Source organism: Balaenoptera musculus, chromosome X (genome assembly GCF_009873245.2).
Source record: "Balaenoptera musculus isolate JJ_BM4_2016_0621 chromosome X, mBalMus1.pri.v3, whole genome shotgun sequence".
NCBI lineage: Eukaryota > Metazoa > Chordata > Mammalia > Artiodactyla > Balaenopteridae > Balaenoptera > Balaenoptera musculus.
The window spans coordinates 42778126-42784172 of NC_045806.1; the positions used below are offsets into that span (position 1 = coordinate 42778126).

Here is a 6047-nt window from a genome sequence, read left to right on the forward strand (position 1 = left end):
GGCTTCCATGTCTTGGCTATTGTAAATAGTGCTGCTATGAACATAGGGGTGCATGTATCATTTTGAATTATAGTTTTGTCCAGATATATGCCCAGGAGTGGGATTGCTGGATCATATGGCAACTTTATTTTTAGTTTTTGAGGAACCTCCATACTGTTTTGCATAGTGGCTGCACCAATCTACATTTCCACCAACAGTGTAGGAGGTTCCCTTTTCTCTACATCCTCTCCAGCATTTGGTATATGTAGGGAAGTCATCAGCATATTAATGGTAATTAAAACCATGAGACTAGATGAACTCACCTAGGGAATGAATGTAGAAAAGAAAAGAGGAATAAGAGACCTTGAGTAATTCAGCAGCATATTAGCCATTCTGTTCTTGTGCAGTTAGGTTTTTAGATCTAAGTGGTGGACTCTATATTTTTTCCTATTCAGCTTGGTATTTTCTACTTTTGTCAATGTTAGTGTCTTTCCCTGTAGTTTCTGTTGGAAATACCAGAGTCCCTTGTCTCTCCCATCCTCACCTTTTCACAGCTAGGTCTATTAATTTCCTTGGCTGCAGTCAGTCCAGTCCCAGTTCCCCAAATAATTCATACTGGAAGCACAAAGAGTTTCAGAAATATCAAGGTATTCCTCAGTGGGGCTTAGGATCCAGCTGCTGTCTGGCTGGGAATAGAACTCCTGTATCCAGGACGCTGTATCTCCATTGGTAGGAGTGAAGGGCAGGCCCTGAACACCCACCCATTTCTCCCTCTAAACACTCACAGACTTGCCACCACAATTTGCCTTAGTATCACCAGAACTAAGCTCTTTATGCCTTTCAACTTTATGTCAGTCATCACAAAAACCGTGGGACTCCTTGGTCACTATCTGAATATTTCATGTTCTATCCCCATCTCTTAGCCCTGAAATCCTTCCACTTTGTCCTCTAGAATCATAGTCCTGGTTTGCCCAGGACAATTCCAGTTTATACATGGTGTGCCACCATCCTGCCCAGTTTAACACTTGTCATTCTCATAAGTATCCCAGATTGGATGATAAATTATATAGTCATCTTAACTAGTACTCAAAGTCTTCAGCAAAATCCTCTATATTCTTTCCCGGTTTGCTGAATGCTTCCCTCACCTTCTTAATCTGACTGAAATCTAGATCTACCCAAGGACCTTACAGCCCTCTCGAGCAGTGGTTATTTTTATTGCCACAGCTTGAGGTCCCTCACTGCTATTTTCAAGTCATTCTCCCTTTCTCCTCCCTAAAAATCCCCATCTTTGAATTTCTGTCACAGAGTATGTTAAATATATTATATATGCTATATAATATTTTAGTTTCTGTCTCACTGTAACTCTCTGCAGTTAATCCTGTCTTAATTCTTTGTGATTTCAATATCACAATACCTGATCCTTCTAACACCCTAGCCTCTCAGTCCCTTGAAATCCTCTCTTCCAGTTTTCTCCTCCACCTAATTGCAGTCTCTTGCCTCCATTTTGTCATTACCAATGACTCCTATCCCTCTCCTATATCACTGGAGCTGAACATGGCTGGAGAAAAACACAAAATGACACTCTCACTTTAAATTCAAGACCACGAACCTCAAGTGGGCACTTAATGTTGCCAGGAAATCACATAATATTATCCTAGTCCGTTTACTCTCCCTGTTTCCTAGACAACTATTTCATACCTTCTCCCTTTAAACCTCTAACACCTCCGCACCCGTCCTCACTCTCAGCTCATGACCTTGCTTCCAATTTCACTGAGAAAACAGAGGCAATCAGAAAACAAAGCTCACAAATTTCTACCACTGCATCTACTTACCTACCTAAATCTATGTATATATTCTACCCTTTCTCCTATGACTATGGATGAACTTTCCCTGCTCTTAGCTGAGGCCAACCCCTCCACTCCTCTTTTGGCAATTTTCTCCTCTCTTGCCCCTCAAGCATAATTTTTTTTCCTTCTATAGGGTCTTTCCCATTAGCTTCAACCATGCTGTTATTGCTCCCATTAAAAAATTTTAAACGTCTTCTGTTGAGCCACCTTCCCTTGCTCTCTACCCACTTGATTTCTCTGTTCCCCTTTACAGCAAAATTCCTCATTAGAATTGTCTATACTCGATGTCTACAATTCCTCTCTTCCCATTCTTTTTTTTTTTTTTAATTCAGTAGATTTTTTTTTATTTGGTTGCACCAGGTCTTATTTATTTATTTATTTATTTTATATTTATTTTTGGCTGTGTTGGGTCTTCATTTCTATGCGAGGGCTTCCTCTAGTTGCGGCAAGCGGGGGCCACTCCTCATCGCGGTGCGCGGGCCTCTCACTATCGCGGCCTCTCTTGTTGCGGGGCACAGGCTCCAGACGCGCAGGCTCAGTAGCTGTGGCTCACGGGCCCAGTTGCTCCGCGGCATGTGGGATCTTCCCAGACCAGGGCTCGAACCCGTGTCCCCTGCATTGGCAGGCAGATTCTCAACCACTGCGCCACCAGGGAAGACCTCTTCCCATTCTTTAAAAAAAAAACTTTTAATTTTGAAATAATTATAGATTCACAGGAAGTTGTGAAAATACTATGGAGGTCCTTCGTAAACTTCACCCAGATTTCCCCCCCAGTTACATGTTACAAACTATAGTATAACATCCAGTCCAGGAAATTGACAATGGTACAAGTGTGTGAATACTTCTATGCCATTTTTATCACATGTGTAGATTTGTGTAGCCACCACTGCAATCAAGATACAGAACTGTTCCATCACCATGGAGATCTCCTTCATGCTACTCCTTTCTAGTCACTCCCCTCCCTTCACTATTCCTCATCCATGGCAACCACTAATTTATTCTCCATCTCTACAATTTTCTCGTTTTGAAAATCTGAAGTAAATGGAATCCTATAATATGTGACCTTTTGAGATTGCTTTTTTACACTCACCATCCTTGAGATCCTTTTAAGTTATTGCATGTATCAATCGTTCCCCGCTTACCCATTTCCCCGTGTTTTATACAAAAAGGGGGTAGAAAGCAGTGCATGGGGACGGTGGCAGCGTCCCTGGGTCTAGAAGTGGGTGGTGATGCCATAGGTCTCAATCAGGTCATCCATGACTATGCCAGGCATGGTGCTGATCTTGGCCAGCTCACAGTGCTCCACGGTTCTGAAGTGAAGACAGTGGTTGAGAAGCTGGGGCGAGGAAGGTCAACACCACGTTCTGTAGGACATAGTCCACACGCTGCATCCACCCGTTGCAGGACTTGTGGCCAGCGCAGGTGTGGCAGCACAGTGGTCAGCCTGTTTTGCAGCTTCAGCAGCTGCTGAAGCGCGATGCCACTATCCAGTGTGACAAACCACGTGAAATGCTTGTTCTCCCACACTACTGATTTTGGCTGGGCCCCTATGTGACCCTCCACCTGGGATTCTCCAGATCGTGTTCACTTGGGTGCCCACGTGGACGTCTGCCCACTGCAGCAGGCATATGCCCCCAGAACTCTCCTTGGCTTTCAGCAGGTACAGGTAGACCATGAACTTGCGGTCTTGGACAGACACGCTGAAGCCCAGCTGAGCATTGTCCACCATGAGGTCCACGTTGTACACCTCGAGGGGTCTTGTCATCCAAGAACCTGAGGCTTAGAGTCTTGCTGTCCTACTGGTAGCATAGCAGTGAGATGCTCTTCAGGACAGCCATGGCCAGGATGAAATGCTTCACACTGATTACCTGGTGGAAATACAGTTGGGTGCTAATGAAGACCATGCCCCTCAGCTTGCTGGCCCACAGACTCCACAGGAAGCTCTTCTGGCTGATGGCTGATACCAGATGGCAGTTGCAGTGACACAGGGTGGTCACAGGCCTCTTCTGTTCCGTCTCATATAACACCTTGAGTTTGTTCTTGGTTATATGCTAAGTATATGTTTAGTTTATTAAGAAAATGCTAAACTGTTTTCCAGAGTGGCTGTACCATTTTACATCCCCACCAGAAATTTATGAAACAGCCAGTTTCTCCACATCCTTGCCAGCATTTAGTATTATCACTGTTTTTTTTTTTTAGCTTAGCAGTTCTAGGAAGTGTCTAGTGATATCTCACCATAGTCTTAATTTGCATTTCCTTAAACGCTAGTGACATTGAGCATCTTTTTAGGTGTTTATTTCCTTCTGTTTATCCTCTTCAGTGAAATGCTTCTTCATGTTTTTTGCTCATTTTCTAGTTGGATTATTTGTTTTATTTTACTGTTCAATTTCAAGTGTTCTTTATATATTCAATTCTTTTAGCCCTTGAAAAATGTTGTGCCATTTCATTCTGGCTTCCATGGTTTCTGATGAGAACCATGCCTTCATTCAAATAGTTCCCCTCCCCCTAAGTAAGGTGTCATTTCTCACTTGGTGCTTTCAAGATTTTTTTCTTTGCCTTTAGTTTTCAAAAGTTTGATTATGATGTATCTTGGTATGGATTTCTTTGTGTTTATTCTGTTTGTGATTTGCTCAGCCATTGGATCTGTAGGTTCATGTCTTTTCCCAAATTTTGGAAAATTTCAGTCATTGTATTTTCCAGTTCTAAAATTTCCATTTGGCAGTCCCTATCAAAATACCCATGACATTTTGAGAAATCAATCTTGAGAAAAAAGTACAAATCTGGAGGTATAACCCTCCCAGACCTCAGACTATAGTACAAAGCTACAGTAATCAAAACAGTGTGGTACTGGCACAAAAAGAGACACATAGCTTGATGGAACAGAATAGAGATCCCAGAAATAAAACCACACACCTATGGTCAACTAATCCATGACAAAGGAGGCAAGAATATACAATGGAGAAAAGACAGTCTCTTCAACAAGTGGTCCTGGGAAAACTGGACAGCTATGTGTAAAACAACAAGAACATATGCTCACATTATATACAAAAATAAACTCAAAATGGTTTAAAGACCTAAATGTAAGAATGGAAACCATAAAATGCCTAGAAGAAAACATAGGCAGAACATTCTTTGACATAAATCATAGCAATATTTTTTTAGATCAGCCCACTAGGGCAAAAGAAATAAGAGCAAAAATAAATAAATGGAACCTAATTAAACTTAAAAGCTTTTGCACAGCAAAGGAAGCCATCAACAAAACAAAAAGACAACATACTGAATGGGAGAAAATATTTGCAAATGATGTGACCGACAAGGGGTTAATATCCAAAATATACGAACAGCTCATACAACTCAATATAAAACAAACAATCCAATAAAAAAAATGGACAGAAGACCTGAATAGAAATTTTCCAAAGAAGACATACAGATGGCTAACAGGCACATGAAAAATTGCTAATTGTTAGAGAAATGCAAATCAAAACAACAATGAGATGTCACCTCACACCTGTCAGAATGGCTATCATCAAAAAGTCTACAAATAAGAAATGTTGGAGAAGATATGGAGAAAAGGGAACTCTTATATACTGTTGGTGGGAATGTAAATTGTTGTAGCCAGTATGGAAAACAGTATGGAGGTTCCTCAAAAAATTAAAAATAGAACTACCATATGATCCAGCAATTCCATTCCTGGGTATATATCCAGGAAAAAATGAAAATACTAATTTGAAAGGATACATGTACCCCAATGTTCATAGCAGCCCTGTTTACAATAGCCAAGACATGGAAGCAACCCAAGTGCCCATCAACAGACGATTGGATTAAGAAGATGTGGTGTGTGTGTGTGTGTGTGTGCATGTGCATGTACTGTAATATTACTCAGCCATAAGAAAGAATGAAATTCTGCCATGTGCAGCAATGTGAATGGACCTAGAGAATATTATGCTTACTGAAATAAGTCAGACAGAGAAAGACAAATACTGTATAATATCATTTATATGTGGAATCTAAAAAAAATACAAATGCATGTATATGAAAAACAGGAACAGACTCACAGATATAGAAAACAAACTTGTGGCTAGTAAAGGGAAAAGGGACGAGGGGAGTGACAAATTAGGGGTATGGGATTAACAGACACAAACTACTATTTATAAAATAGATAAGCAACAAGGATATACTGTATAGCACGGGGAGTTATAGCCATTATCTTGTAATAGCCTA

General features: G+C 41.0%; 1 pseudogene; it reads right to left on the minus strand.

Annotated features, from left to right (window-relative positions):
- Nucleotides 1-3039: 3039 nt before the first annotated feature.
- On the minus strand, nt 3040-3730 carry LOC118888282 (annotated as a pseudogene).
- Nucleotides 3731-6047: the final 2317 nt, after the last annotated feature.